General features: G+C 38.9%; 1 long non-coding RNA gene across 3 annotated transcripts; it reads left to right on the top strand.

Moving 5' to 3' along the window:
* The first annotated feature begins 6,100 nt into the window (after positions 1-6,100).
* On the top strand, positions 6,101-13,230 carry LOC123635553. 3 transcript variants are annotated; one of them, XR_006734160.1, is made up of 4 exons: positions 6,101-6,291; positions 8,753-8,789; positions 8,898-8,968; positions 12,347-13,230. It is a non-coding gene; the product is annotated as an uncharacterized LOC123635553 (long non-coding RNA). The 3 variants fall into 3 exon arrangements; XR_006734159.1 differs by lacking the exon at positions 12,347-13,230 and adding an exon at positions 9,722-10,327; XR_006734158.1 differs by lacking the exon at positions 12,347-13,230 and adding an exon at positions 10,622-10,936 and having other exon boundaries at positions 6,105-6,291.
* The last annotated feature ends 2,572 nt before the right edge of the window (positions 13,231-15,802 follow it).

Here is a 15,802-nt window from a genome sequence, read left to right as displayed (position 1 = left end):
TGCTGAATCATTTGCAGGATGAGAACCTTAACACTTTTTACAAATCACACTTGAATTTTTGGCTGCATGTGCAGTTTGCATGAGGCTGCAGCAGAGAAGAAAAACGGTGGTTGGTTACATGCATCCTCCCTCAGTGGCCTTTGCTGGGTGACATTTAATAAGCTGTCATCCAGCCACATGCTTATGTCTCTTCTCTGGAGCTTTAACACAATGCCCACTTGTTGCCTGGCTCCTTGGTGAGACACAGCACACTCCACCGCCCTATTAAGCACAGCTGATATTTTTGTTTTGCTGCTATTAATTGTAAATCTCTAATTTTTATTTAAAGAACAAGGACTGGTTGTGTCACTTGTTTATTCGATTTCTGAAACCAAATAAAACTGGGTGCTGGAATTCATGCCTTAAAAGGTTTCTGGGCACACATACAATTGTTTTTAATATTATATGTTATAAAAATATCAGTAGCTCCCTAAAGCCTCCAGCTTGGAAAATTCCACTGGGTTCTCTTCTGCTATTGGAAAAGAAGCCGAAAATTTCACCTTCTTGTGAAAGGGGCAGGGGGCATTTTAAAGCTACCAGCAAGCAAATATTCCCCAGGGCATTTCTGCCAGCAAATTTTAATAGAAGCACCCCAGCCCTAAAATATGTCAATCATTATGTGGAACAACATTTATTTTTTTCAGTCATTTGGCAAATATTTACTGAATCTCTTCTATGTGCCATGTGTTGTGCCAGACTCTGGAAATAAAAGGTAAACAAAACAGCATAAAAATCACACATGAGTTATAAGCAGACCTCATTCTCAAAAAGTTTACATGCTCTCAGGGAGGCTACAGTTAAATAAAAAAGATAAGAGGGACACACACATACACACGTAACTCTAAAGTGGAAGAAAACTAACATTTAAGTAAGTGCTCACCATGGGTGGGTGGCAGGTTCATTTACATATATTATCTCTGTGAATCTTCACAGCAGCCCTGCCAGGTAGCTACCATCATTACCCCCACTCTTTAGGTGATGAAACTGGGACTCTGAGAGATTGAGAAACTTACCCGGATCCCACGACTGTATCTCATGCTGTATCCCATGATGTAGCTAACAATGACCCTATTCAAAACACTTGAACTCTTTTCACCCATGTTCTTCAAGTTTGCAAAGTGGCATCTCTACCACCAGGTAGAAACGAGATGACTGCAGTGAGGTGCCTGAGGCTTGGAGAAGAGAGAGCCACCTTGCGGTGGATCCTATAGAAACCAGGCCATTTCTGACAAAGGTTTGGATGGGAGGCATTGATGGATAGTGAAAGTACTAGGAATTCCCTCCCCTACCAAGATAAAAGCCTTTCTATTCTAGACTTCATTGTGGGAATGTATAGGAAATGTGGTGAGCTCAAATTAATTAGATCTTCATTCACGTAGTATTTTACAGGTAAAAGACTAATCATTTCACAAACTGATTTTGGAAGCTAGTCAATCCCCAAACTAATTCCCCAGCTAATGGTTCCCTAAACTCATGCCACAGGGTATGACAAGTCTTAGGGTTGTTTAGAGTCTAGCTAAAAGACTCACCAAATTCTAGATAAAACTTTGATGTCCTTACTTGGAATGAAAAGGTAATAGAAATTTTGAACTTGAAGAGACCTTAAAGATCACAGTCCAGCTTAGCCTACAGCTGCTGAAACAGAGATGTGGTTCTCCACGCCTCTGCATCCAGTTTTCCTGCCACCAGGGGTTTACCCGCTTTTCAATTTTGCTAACCAATAAAATTGTTTTCCTAACTTTAAGACCTACACAGTGTTGCCAGCTTTAAATTTAGGTAATTAAAATTTATATATGTAAATTATCATTCTCACTTTTTAAAAATAAGAACTTAAAAAAAATGGGAAGGGCACACTTTCATAATAAAGAACAGCATTTCCCAAGAAAACACAGTTGGCAGCATGATACCACCCTATCAAAAATACTGATAACAGGATATATTAAGCTTTTTACATGAATAAAACTAGCACAAGATTTTGTTTTGCAAATATTTCAGTATCACAGCAAAAACTTTTATATATTTGTCACTTTAGGAATTTATATTTCTCAACACAACAAGAAGTAGAATCTGAATGATATCCAGGTCTTCTGGTATTTAATTTTATCAGGACCACGTTGGAAAATCCAGTTTCAACCCAAGCATCTGGATCTAAACCAAAGTAATGCTCTAAAAGCTATTTCACCTAATTATTACTTTTGGGGATGAATTGAAGTAAATAGAGTAACAGCCCTCCCAAGCTCCCAACTGCTTCTCCTGCCTTCTACCTGTGGATCCCAGAAGGAAAAGGGTGATAACAGGCCAGGAGTGTTGAGGCAAGGCCACTGTGTGGGACCTGCAGGATGTGCCCTGCTCTGAAGTGCCTCATATCCAGCACAGAGCAGTCACAGATTTTTATAAAAGGTGGAAAACTTTGCATAATTCCACTGCATTAAATCCTAGTACTAGAGGAAACACTGGCTGTTAAAAATTTCTCATCTGAACTCTTTCAGAAGAGTAAGAGGAAATTATGGGCAGGGTAAGAGTGAGTGAAAAGATATTAAGAGTAAAAATGTGAACAGAAAATTAAAATTGTCTTTAACTTTTAGGAAGAAAAGAGAGATCAAAATAAGGCTTTCAAGTAAAGTAAAACAAGATCACTATTGGGTCCCATAAGGAAATTCTGATACTTTCCTAGATGTGGCAATAGCCTGTTGGTTTCTGTTCAGTTCCTGTGTTGTAGTCATCTCTAGTGTAATGCCTTCATTTACTGAGAGGTACAGATTTCCTCATGGGAACATAAAGTACTGGAAAGTGGTGAGGTCAGTTTTATTGCCCAAAACTGTGGCAGGAACTACCATGGACAGGATGGAGTTTTGATTATCTAGCTGCAAAGCCACTGGGAAAGGAGACTCTATGTTTTCTCATTTGGTCATCCCATTTGCAAAGCCTTACACAGACAAGGAGCTTTTTAAAGCTGCCATTTACATGAAGACTAGTGGTCTCTAGAGAGATCGATCAGTCAAGGGAAATGATACATAAGAACCAAAAGAAAAAGTAGAAATAATAGCTTGCTTACATTTAAGACCTGTTTATTGATGAACTACCAAAAAAGTACAATATAGTTTCTGAGACGTAAGTTAGATGTACAGCCATCACACTTCCTAGTGCCGTGGCTAGGAAGTGTGAATCTTTTTTATTGTCTCTAAATTATCTTTAAATAAATGCACACATTTATTGAGTATTTTCTATATGCTCTGTATTATTTAAAGTACTTTACATATGTTAACTCATTTAAGGTCCATATCCCCAATGTGGTAGATACTGTAACTTTCATGTTTTAAAGATAAGAAACATTGGGGCACAAAGAGGTTAAGTGGCTTCCCCAATAAATGAGAACCAAGGTTTGAAACCAACGAGTCTAGGTGGTAAACCCTATGGATATCCAGTGTATCCATAAAGAGACTCTAAATGAGGCTAAAAACTAAAAATGACAGTATTAATCTCTGCTCTATCTTTCCAGCTGTTATGAGGATCAAATTCATTCTCTTTTTTAATAATTATTTACTTAAATTTAGGCACTTTGTTAACAAATAAGACAGTTTCTGTGTCTTCAAGGGAACTAAAAGATTTATAAGTCAACAGGCAGTTTTAACAGCTTCTGATAAGGGCAGTTGTAGAGAGTTATGCATGGGACTTTGAGAGTCTGGCCAGGTGGGGCGAGCAGCCCACTTTGAGGATGTTACAACTTAGCCAGAGGAGTTAGGCAGGCAGGAGGATGTGCAGGATGTGCTAAGGGACTTTCTAGTTGTGGGGCAGCATTTGGGGGAACCACAGCTCAGCATGGTTTTGGCATAGAATGTGAGGGAAGAGGAAGTGGTGCAGGAGGAGATGGAGGAGGGAGCAGGAACTGCGTCATGAAGGATCTATGCTAAGAAATTGGCCATAATGCCGCAGACAAGCAATGGGGAGCTACTAAAGGCTTTGAAGCAGGAAAATACATAATCAGACATGTTTTTGAAAGATAGCTTTGATTGAAGTGTGAAGAATGGTTTGGAGGGTGCACAAGCCTAAAGAGTAGTCAGGAGCTAATGGGAAGCTGCTTTTGTAATCCATGTAATAGAGGATGGGGATCTGCATTAGAGCAGACTCAGTGGGCAATTCATACTTATTTGCAAGTTAGGTTCAACAGGAGTTGGTGGTTGATTGTGGGGTGAGGGAGAGGGAGGCTTGGCCAACAAGATAAGGGATTGCACAATTCCCTGGCATCAGGAGCATTCTCTTATCACGTGAAATAATGTGTATGAAAATGCTTTGTAAACTGTAAATACAATGTAAATATGAGTTCTCTTGATTACAATGGGGGGCAGACACAAATATCTTAAAGATACTCTCACCAGCTGGAAATAAAGACATGCAACCCCTTAATTGCATATGCTCCTTGATTACCAATGGGATTGTGTCCTGATAAGTTGAAAATATCATTAAGTCAAAAATGCTTTTAATACACCTAACCTACCAAGCATCACAGCTTAGCCTATCCTACCTTAAACACTCTGAGAACACTTACTTTAGCCTATGGTTGGGCAAAATTATCTGCCATAAAGCTATTTTATAGTAAAGTGTTGAATATGTCATGTAATTGAATACTGTACTAAAAGTGAAAAACAGAATGATTGTGTGGGTTTCTATTGAATGCATGTCACTTTCACACTATTGTGAAGTCAAAAAATCATAAGTCAAACCATTGTAAGTCAGGGACTGTTCATATAAAAATATATCTACTAATAACAACTATGACTAAATAACTAAGTGTTTTTATGTGCCAACCACTGTTATTAAGAGTTGTACATGTGTAATAACTCATTTAATTCTCAAAAAACCCCATTTTATGGATACAGAAGTTGAGACACTGGAAACCTAATGTTTCACATCTAGTAATAATGTAGCCCAGAAACAAATCAATGCTGTTTGGCTCCAAAATCTGTTGTCTTAACCACTATAATATTCATCTTTTTTTATGAGACAGACTAAAATTAGTTATAAGAAAAGTACAAGTAAAATTCTGTGCACAGTGAGGAAATAGAGAAAGATGAAATTAATTAATAAATAAAATTTAGAGTGCAGCGATGAAAAGCAGAATTTTGCCTTCTAGAAAACCATTTCATTGTTTAGAGTAGACCTACACTCAAGTCTAAGACTCGATTCTAAGATTGGCGTTCTCTCGTTTCCAATTATTCTGTAAAATTGTAATGTGCTGCTTTTGTCACTAGATGTTGCTCGTGCAATGGATCTGAATATCTGGCCTTGTACCTGAGCAGCATTGCCTTCTCTAGTGGTTTGGGAAATTAAGAAATGCATGTTTTCATAATCAAATCTTTTGTTATTTTATGCCATTTGATTCTTAATTAGTAATTTATGAAATTATGATTTAAAAAAATTCAGATTAGCTCCGTAAATAATCTGGCCATACTCAAATAGGAGATTTTTTGTTTTGTTTTGTTTCGTTTCCTGATACTTACTGTAAATCATCTAGTAATTTCTCTAACAGCTATTGTCTAAAATACAGCATAAACTTTTGCAGTTCAAACCCTTGAAGGGAACCAATGCTGGGGATCTACAAATCCATCTCTTGCTTCTGAACGTTCTGCTCTCCTCAACTTCAAAAGTTCCATAATGATCAAATCCTGTTGACATTGTGCTCTGTTAATGTTTGTTTTCCTCCCTTTAATCTTTAGTTTGTGCAATTTTTGGAACTCCCAAACTCATGCAGAAATACATCTGCTCGAGGTACTACATGTGCTTGAGATTTGCATATATTATTTAGCTTTTACCAGATTATTTAGACTCTAGAAATCCAGGAGCCATAGAAGATCTGTTTAACTCTAAATCCATTATCCTGTCCCCAAATCACCCTGATGTCTTATGAACAATTGAACTTCACATCAGAAATCAGAGCAAAGTGCAGGATCTTTCACCCATCTCAAAGTTCATCCCAAGAAAATAGCTTGGGGAAGGGGAAGTTTCTGATACAGTTCACTGTATTGCATTTGTCACAACTGCTCCTCCCTTGGTTCTTAATCTGTCTCTCCTTTGGGCTTCTCTCCAAGAACCCTGGGGTTCCTCCTCTGGCTCCCTATCCATATATACTCCCACCTCAGGAAGCCTCCCCCTGTCATGGCCTTAACCACCCCTGCTGTTGTAGGGAACTCCTGCATCTACAGCACCAATGCCCATGTTTCAGTCTCTGTGCTTGATGTCTCCACCTGGATGGCAGTGAGTACCTTGAAATTCAATGCGTACCTGAAACTGTCCCAACTCCTCCTCACTTTTTTCTTTATACTCACGATTTCACTGTTTTCTTGGATGCCCATTTTTAAAGTTGAAAATAATATTTCTTTGTGACCCCTTATCCAATTAGATGTTGAGTCCTGCAAGACCTCTGGGGTCTCTTTGAGTTGTCTCATCCTGGGTTTTTTCTTTTTTGTTTTTTGGTCTTACCTATTCCTTCTTATACAGATGAGTAAAATATCTCCCTAACTATTCTTTCTAGGTCTGTGCCCCCTCCCATCCACCCTTCTGCATCCATTGCATTTTACTTTCTCACTTTTCTGTTTGCCCATCTCACTTCCTATCTCACTAAAAACCTTCACTGGCTCATTTCTTCCTACTGAGTTAAGCACCAACTCATAATCTTTGTGCAGACTGTTCATAATATGGGTTTGGGGGACATTCTAGCCTTATCCTTTACAAATGTTCATAGTTAATGTGCTCAGCTCCACCCAAACAACCACTGAGCATCTCAGTGAGTTTGTTCAATATTTCCCCATTTCAATGCTTTTGTTCTTGCCCTTTCTCTCATTGATAGCTTCTACCATCCCTGCCTTTTTAAAGCCTTCCCTTCATGTTGACACTGTGCCCTGTTAATGTTTGTTTACCTCCCTTTAATCTTTAGTTTGTGCAGTTTTAGTAACTCCCCAACTTATTCAGCAATACGTCTGCTCAAGGTACTACATATGCAAAGTTCAGCTCAAACACCACTCACTCACTCAAGCCTTTCCTGTTTCTTCTAACCTGTAATTATCACCTCTCCTTTGGACTCCATTAAGTATCCCTTGTTTGTATTTCTCATTCTATATTTAAAATGTCTCTTACAGTTTTTTGAATATTTTTTTGTCTTTCCTACTGTTTTAATTTGGGTGGATCATGAATTCTGTATAATTTAATTTGTCAACTATGCAGCATTGTCATAAAGTAGGAAGCATAGTATTTAAAAACACAGATTTTTGTGCTTTTTATATTTTCGAACAGTCTCAGCTCTTCCACTGTGTGCTAGTTCAGCATTTACTTAACTGCTCTGAGGTTTTATGTCATCTATGAAATAAGAATATTAAGAGTACCTGACTCCACTGCACTCCAGCCTGGACAAACACAGCAAGACTCCTGTCTCTAAAAAAAATTTTTTTAAAGAGTACTTGCTTCACAGCCTTATTACAAGAATTAAGTGAGATGATGCATGTAAAGCACTTAGCACAAGGCCTAGCATACAGTGATCACACAAAGAATTCTTACTCTTTGTCAGTATTCTTTTATTATCATTCTAAAAAGTGGGCACACAAGAAATTTGCTACATTACACTGAAAGGAGATTTTCTAGCTAAAGACAAAAGTGGAAAGAAAAGTATCACATTATAATAAAGACCCCAAGTTAAAAGCCTGTGCTAGAGCAGAGGCCCAGGTGGATGTAAGCATTGTTCAATGCAGGATCCCCATGGTGCCTGGTACAGGCAGGTGCTTAGTAAGTATTGTAGTTAACAGATGAGGTGCCACATTTGTGGGACAATCATGAGGACAAGGAAGGTAGACCAGACAATGAGGGAAGCTCAATGTCATCAGCTTCTGTGTTACTATTCTGATTCACACTGTGATAGAAAATTGGTCTGATTCTGTAACTGAAGCTCAGACCAACATGTCTTCTAGTATCTTCAGTGGAGAGCTTGCTAAATGTGGGCTTAAGGGGACTTATTGAAGTATGTGCCAGAGAGAGAAAGAGTGAGAGAGAGAACTTCTGAAAACACTTTTTTGACTCTGCCTTTTATAGATTTACAATACTAGGTAGGGCTTAATCAGTTCTTTGGGGCAAAATGGAAGACAATGGTATGGTTATAGTAGGTTCAGTGGTGTACTACCATTAAAAGCTTTTCCTTGGGTACTTTAAGAAAGAAGTTATCTTAAAAACAAAAATTAATGGGATTCCCAGACAGAAATCTGTGTTTAAATGGCATTAAATCTGTGGTTCAAATCAACAAAAGCCAGGAAATCCAACGTTAAACCTTTATCCAGACTGTTACACCATTTTTTCCAACTGTGTGTGTCCCTGTGAGCAGCCCTCTCTTTGAATTTCCTGGCTCTGGCAACCAAAATCCACAAGTCTCTTTGAATTACAGTTCTCTGGATCTGTTATTTAATGGGAATATACCCTGAGGATATATGCTTACTTGCACATGATTTTACTTGTAGTCACCGTAAATCCGGAGTCATGAATCTGGTACTATTATTTTTTCTTTCAAGGTTTTACGATCCCCGTGTATGCCTCATTGTGAGTCCTGCCTTATATTTGGGTAGAAGACTTATATAACATTTGTGTTGCTAACATTGACAAAGTTTAATTTATCTGCATATGTCACAGTTATAATTCAAATGCATTTCTAAATGTTTCTTTTCTCTCTTTTCACCAGGCATGGAGATGACTTGATTGTAACTCCCTTTGCTCAGGTAAGTACCTGCTGACCCTGGCTAGCTCTCACTCTGACTAAATATGGTCTCTAAACCTGACCCTTTGTCTTTTTTTGTCCTTAACCATTTAAAACATTTTTCTTATAGGTCCTTGCCAGCTTGCGGAGTGTGAGAAACAACTTCACTGTACTGACAAACCTTCATGGGACATCCAACAAGTAAGCATTGACTTTTTGTGGAATTATGAATCCCTTCCATAAGGTAAAACACATGGAGCAACATTTTATAAAAACAGCTATTGCGTGGAAATTTGTCCTCCAAGCTAAGTCAGGATACACAATAAAATCTGAAAATAGGATAGAGCACCATAGTATTTTAGAACTGGTAAGACATTAAAAGTTATCTAGTCTGGGTTTTATTAACCTTTGTACTTATAACACTTAGTATACAGCAGAAGTTCAACGAATAAAAGGATAAAGATCTTTTTGGTTCACTTTTATATTTGCCACTTTGGCCAGTAATAATCATAAATACCACTAAATCTTTTTTGAATACGCTATGAATGAATTCAAATATTCAAACTTAAAGGTAACAAAAAGTTCAAATTCAGGCTGCCTATTTTTGGATGATATATAAACAAACAGGTTCATGCAGTTTAATGAGTAAGAGTGGGTTTATCTTCTCTTCTGCTCTCAACTAGCCACATGATGTTGGTCATTTCGATTAACATTGCTGATCCTTGATCTCCTTTAACCTTAAAATAAAGGGTTTGAATTTGATATCCCCTGCACTAACTTTCTTCTCTAAAATCATTTCAATTTATAAGCCTAATTTAAATGTTATGAAGCTCACTCTTCTGCATGTTGTAAAAGATTATTGCAGGGCTCAGAGCATCACAGAATCCATGATCCTGGAATGCGAGGGCTGGAGGAGACCTCTGAAACCACTGATTCAACCTCTTTGTTTTACAGAAGGAGAAACCTAAGCTCAGAAATCCAGCCACTTGCTAACAACTGCGCCATAAGTTAGAGACACATCAAAGCCCAAACCCAAATCTCCTGATTTTTCAGCCAGTGTTCACTACAGAGTATGCTCTCTCCGATATTTGTGAAATTATCCATCAACCCTCTTTTTGCTTTCATCCAAATTTTCATAGAGTGGGTTTATTAAAAGAGAGAGTAAACCCTGCTTTGAACGCTGACTTTTCCTTTTGGTGTTCTATAACTTGTTGCTAGGTCTCCTTGTGAGATGACTCTGTACACCCTGATGGAGTCTTTCCCGTCATTGGTCTCTCCTCCTCTAATCTTTTCTCCAGACTACCACCAGAGCGATCTTTCTCAGGGGCTGTTTGACCGTGTCACCCTCTGACTTGAGGCATTTCAATGGTCCACTGTGATGGTTAAGATAAAGTTTAAATGCTGGTGCTTGGCACCCATGACACTTCATGACCCAACTCCAGTTAATGTGACTGATAATTGATTGGGTTTATATTTAGTGCAATGTATATAAAATCTAGAGGGTTGTCTCATCCTCTTTTGGAATGCTACTCCTTGTTTATTTATTTGTTAATTAATTTATCCAGAAAGTATTTATTTAGTACATACTATTCATTCATGCATGTATGTATGCATTTAATAAACATTTACTGAGCACCTACTTTGTACAAGGCACTGATGATACAATAGTAACCAAAACAGACAAGTTCTCTGCCCATTCAGGGCTTACAGTCTAATAGGAAGTGCTGGGAGATACAGTGATGAACAATCAGACAATCTCTCTAGACACTTAGTAGTATGTTCAACAACCATGGTTTGTTCCCTGCGTGCTTTCTTCGCCATCCTAATTATGGACTTACCGTTCTCTCTTCCTAGAAAATGTAATGTCTACCTGGTCAAATCCTGATTGTCTTTTATGACTCATCTATAGAATCACCTTCACCAAGATGCTCCCCTGACCCCACCAAGCTTGGCTGAGTGGTCCTCATTTGGCCCCAGAGCACTCTGAAAGTCTTAGCACACTCTTCATGGATCTCTGCCCTGTACTAGACTGTGTGCCCCTTAAGAGTGAGAATTGTGTTTATTTTTCCTTGAATCCCCAAGAATTAACAGAATGCCTGAAGTATAGTTTGTGCTCCATAAATATTCATCATACATATGAATTTCTGAATAAATAATTACTGGAGGAAAGACCACCAATTATTTAGAAAATTATTTTTTTAGGAAAAAGTCCCTTCTCTATCCCTGCCTTTTTTCTTTACAGAATAAGGTGTCTGGAGCCATACTTACTGGCTTCATAACCCAATTCTGCCACTTGAAAATTATTATGTTCTTGGGCAAGCTAACCACTGTCTCTATATCTCAGTTTCCTAATGTGTAAATTAGAATTGTTGTGAGGATTAAATGAGTTGATATTTCTAAAGTACTTAAAATAGCATCTAGCACAGAGTAGGTGCTCAATAAATGTCAGCTATTATAATAGATAATGACCTTTTCCTTGCTGAATCCAAAAGTAGTGCAACACTGAGGTTTTCACATCCATTGTCTCAGTTATGATCAATATAAGTGATATGTATGACAGGTATTGTTACCCCATTCTGGATAAGGAAACAAAGCTTAGGGAGATTAAATTACTTGTGCATGAACATACCTCTTCCGGTAAGCAGCACAGTCACATGTGAAACCCAGCACCCTGACCCTCATTGCAGTGCTCTTTCCCTTCACTGCACCTGTGAGGTCCTCTGGGTTATGGGAAGAAGTCCCTGGAAGGCTTTGGAACAGAAAGACATTTAGGAAGAACTTATGAAATTCATTTAATCCTCACAACAATTCTGAAGGTTAGAAAGCCTGGAGGCAGAGACATTACCTAAGACAATATTTTCAGAAATTAAAAAAGTGTGGGTGAAGCCCTGAACCAGAACAATGGAGATGGGAATGGGGAGGAAGGGATTAATTAGGAAACATTTCAAAGGCTTCTTTAGCATAGCTGGACTCAGGTGTTCTTAGTTTTATTTGCTAGCACAGGCTTGGGGCGAGGGTACGGGGTTCCTCTATTAGTAGTATCGGGGCATTCAGCCTAACCCTGCTGATTAATAAGCTATGTTTGCTCAAACTACTTTCTCAAGAACCAAGTGTTTTCATAGCCTTGGGGCCATACGCAGAACTGGCCCAGAGCCCATTCTCAAACTCTGGCTGAGGACCACCCCTCAAATTATGGCCTTTGTGTCACTTTTAGTCCAAAGCAAACCACACTTATCAAACAGAGTGAATCTTCAACAGCAAGATAGTTGCATCTAATGAGCTTTTTCAGACCCATACCTATATTTGTACAGAGTTGATCTTGTTACTGATTCTGAGTGCTACTTTGCAACTCACACCCATTAACAAAAATTTAAAGCCGGGCACATTTACCACTAGAGCTTCACCAAAGGGAATTGATATTCCTCAGTCTAGCCTAGGCTCAGACCTGAATGATGATGGATTTCGGCCATCAGGGAGCTGAAATCAATAAAATCAATCAGTCAGCCATCAGCAGAGTGACCTGGCATGGGAAGACTGGAAAACTGAGAGTCTATTTAATGCACTCCATTCTATTTCTAGATAGTCAATACTCTCAAACAACTGAAGAAAATCCAAGAGAAGGAACTGAAGGCAAGAATGTCTGCCAGGAGTGGATACAGCATGCAGAGGGCCTTTCCCCACTCTCCACTCCCTCATATTTACTTATCTTAATAACTGAAACTGTAAGATTCATGGAATTCAGATGTCACTTTCTGGGATATTCGACTTGGGTTTTAGGATGCCACTCCCTGTCTTGAATGTAACATTTAAGCAATAATTACGTCCTTGGAGTGGTTTTCATGAGACATCTGGATAGTGTGGTTTATAATATGAAAAGGAACTCCCACATAGAACTATACTTCTCATAAGTCAAGATTTATTTTATCTTTTGGCTCTTTGCATAAAAGCAGTTTACCACCCAAAGGGTGGAAATCTCAAAGTTCCTGTTGAAGTGGTTTCCTTACACCTCCATGAAATGCCCCATTGAGAGAATGCTTGATTGGGCCTGTATTTCTTGGCTGCAAATTAAAACCTACATTTCCTTTGTCCCAGGAGTTAATTTTGAAAATATGGCTTTCATTTAGGGTTGTTAATTCAGATAAGCATTCTTAAAGCATTTAGAAATGTACTTGATATTAGTAATAGGATCAACTCTGTATGTGGCTTCAGACAGACTAGTGGAATGACCAGGGGTGGGAGTAAATGTGCCCACCATTCACCAGTCTGATAACCGGAGGATGGAACTGGGAGCCAAGCAGAGCACTTCTTTCAACTGTGCTGCTACCTTCGTGGCTATCATGGGTGGCTACCAGGAAATCATGTAACGTCTTTGTATTAGCATTCTTCCAAGGCATAATTTAATCAACATGCATGTAATCTTCAGGAAAGAATTAATAACCACTTAAATTTGTTTTCAGTATGTATCTAAAGTGTCTTTCATTGCTTTATGTACTTTGGCATGGGATTTAAATTAGCTGGGAATCATAAAATCTTGAGCATTCAGAGCTGGCAAGAACCTAGCTAAATATCCTCAGATTAAGTGAGGAAATATATGTAAAACCCCTCACACAGGACCTGGCACATTGTAAATCACCAGTAAATGTTAGTTGCTGCCTGTTCTCCCCAAGTGAGGAAGAAACTAAGAGGTTCAGTGAATCGCCCAGGGCCATATAGTGAGAAGATGCCAGAGCCAGGATTAGGATTCCTGTCTTCTTAGTCATGGTGTAGTTCTCTCCGCTGTGCTATTCAGGGCTGGAAAGTATTAACTGCTGTGGCCATATTATCCTCCCTATCCGTATCACCAGCCTCAGCAGCCAGGCACACAACTTCTTATGATTCTTCCATAAGTTAGGGACTGCTGAAAACTGGGCAACCGAGACCATTTTCCTCTGGCACACATCACGATTTTCCAACTGGCACTCTCATGCCTTACCAGCAATAATGCGGTTTCCAGAAGTCATTCATTCATGTCAAATGTATTGAGTCTCTTCTTTGCACCAGGTCTTGAGAATAAAGTGATCGACCAAATAAACGTGGTCCCTGTCTTTCCAAAGCTTACACACAGAGATGCTTATCGGAATTAATAATTCTAAATAAAAGCCACATTTCCAAAATGAACTTCTGAGACAAAAGAGTTTGTGTAATATATGTAATTTCCAAGAAGTCCTTGAGAGAACTGGTGCCATGAGAAGCTATGCTATTAAGAAAGTAGAGATTTCCAACATGTAGGGTCTCCCAGTTCAGTGTCTTCTTTCACAAAAGGCTTTTTTTTTTTTTTTTTTGGATTTCAGGAAAAGGGGCAAAATAAAATTCCTTTAAAATGTATTATTAATCTAATCCAATGAATGTGTATTGAATGCCTACATCATACCAAATATTATGGAGATTCCAGGGTTACAGAGATGCACAAGACTTGATCTTTGCTTAGATTCCTCACAGGTCTGTTGAGCAGAAAGACAGGAAAATGGGAATTGCAATACAGGGTGAGCAGAGCAATGACAGGGTAATCACAGGGAACCGCAGAGCCGGGGCGAGGACCACTCCCAGAAGGGAAGGCTCCTCTGAGGAGGGGATGGCTGAGCAGAGTCCCGGACATGTGAAAGAATTAGGCACTCAAAGAGAAGAAGAAAAGTATTTGTGTCCAAAGACACAGCAACAAGAGAGCATGCTGTGCTCATGGAATAGTGAGTACTACATAGAAACAAGACTGCATGTGAAAAGGAAACCAGATAAAACATTCATATACAGTATTTGGTTCCTCAAATCACTTTCATATCAGTGGTTCATTTAATCAACAGTCCTTTAGCATTTTGGAGTTCCTACTCTTTGAGAGGCAAGTTGGTGGTCCTGCAGAGGATATAATGGAAGGGTTCAGAACTGGATCCTGCCATCAGCAGGTCACAGATTTATTAGTGGAGATAATCTGTGTTCATGTGAATTATAATATGAGGATACAAAAAAAGCACCATGCGAGGTTAGAGGAGAGAGCATTCTCAGCTAAGAGGATGGCATCCTTTGGAGAAGGTGGCATTTAACCTTTCATGGACAGGTGATATTTAGTGTGGGGGGAGCTTCCTTGACAGAGAATGGCCTGAGTAATGGCTGGAAAGGGGAAGCACATGTTCAAGGAAAAAGAAGTGATCAAGTTTGGCCTTGGAAAAGTATGGGTCAGCTCTGTCCCTCATTCACTCATTCATTCTTCCATTTAATAAGTATTTACTGAGGGCTTGGCATATGAAAGATCATCTTAGGTGCCTAGAGATCAAATAGTTAACAAGTTGTTCCCTGCCCACATAAAGTTTACATTAATCTAAGGAGTCATCTATTGAACACTAATTAGTGCCTATTTTAATTACAATTTTAAAGTGCTACATAGGAGAAGCTCAAGATGCATTTGAGCATAAGGCTAGTCAGTGGCTTGTGATGAAGTGTCAGGTGGGGAGCAATTCTAACAGATAAGCCGGAAAACGTGTGTTGAGGCTAGCGAGCAAAGGACTTTGAATGCCAAGATAAGAAGTTTGGAATTTAATCCTTAATTTTCCTGAAAAACATCCCTTGGTATGAGTGCAGGTGTTATCAGCAGACAGTATAGTGGAAAGAAAATGCACTTTGCATTCAGAAAGACTTAGCTTTGAATCCTGGCCATGCCAGTTATATTTGCTTCAGCATGTTTCTTCACCTCTCTGAGCTTCAGTTTTCTCATTCTTAAAATGAGATGATAATACACCCAATGGAAGCTAAGATGTACTTAACACAGTGCCTAGCAGAAAAAAGCAATCATTGGTTGATCATTTCCCTTCCCTTATCACATATGGAAATGTCATGCCACCGAGAGTTTACAAGTACCTTGCTAGGATCACACAGCTAGTAAATTAGTGGTAGATGTAGACCCTGCCCATAGATACTGCAGCTAAAAGGTATGATTACCTAGAAGCTAGATTACCCCTAAGGGTCAGAAATTGATTTGGAGCCCTTAAAAACCCAGGGAAATAATTT

This window comes from Lemur catta, chromosome 3 (genome assembly GCF_020740605.2).
Source record: "Lemur catta isolate mLemCat1 chromosome 3, mLemCat1.pri, whole genome shotgun sequence".
In the NCBI taxonomy this organism is placed as follows: domain Eukaryota; kingdom Metazoa; phylum Chordata; class Mammalia; order Primates; family Lemuridae; genus Lemur; species Lemur catta.
The sequence above is the reverse complement of the archived record's forward strand: the minus strand, read 5'-3'. Positions and strand labels throughout refer to the sequence as shown.